This window comes from Habropoda laboriosa, unplaced genomic scaffold (assembly GCF_001263275.1).
Source record: "Habropoda laboriosa isolate 0110345459 unplaced genomic scaffold, ASM126327v1 scaffold212, whole genome shotgun sequence".
In the NCBI taxonomy this organism is placed as follows: domain Eukaryota; kingdom Metazoa; phylum Arthropoda; class Insecta; order Hymenoptera; family Apidae; genus Habropoda; species Habropoda laboriosa.
Window position 1 is genome coordinate 1967707 of NW_017100509.1, and position 408 is coordinate 1968114.

The 408-nt window shown below is 46.1% G+C and overlaps 1 protein-coding gene across 1 annotated transcript in view; it reads left to right on the plus strand.

The window, feature by feature from the left end:
- The window catches only part of LOC108576248 (dipeptidase 1-like), a 153536-nt gene that overhangs the window by 145168 nt on the left and 7960 nt on the right, over positions 1 to 408 (plus strand). The window lies entirely within an intron of this gene.

The following is a 408-nucleotide window of genomic DNA, read 5'->3' on the forward strand; positions in this document are numbered from 1 at the left end:
CCAGAAAATTATTATCCGCAAACTTCAGAGCTAGCGCAAAAGTCTTTCACCGCGCTGAATCGCCACCGGTTTAGCCGAAAAGTGACTCTGTAAACTCGCCTGGCCATTTCCGCTGATGCAAGTGCAGAGTAACATCAAACAAAAGAAACAACAGCGGTATCTCAATTAGCAAATGAACTAAGCTTGCATAAAAGAACGAGCCATAGCATAGAGAGAGAGAGAGAGGAGAGAGACAACGTGAAAGAGAAGCGGACAAAAAGGAACTGGCTGGCGAAGAAGGAAAAAAAAAGGAGAACAAGAAAGCTACGTGCCCAACGACCACGGAAACGAACATGGAAACGAGAAGAGGGGAGGAAAGGGGGAAAAGAGAGAAAAGAAGGAAACGTCACAGGACACGTCGCAAAACCA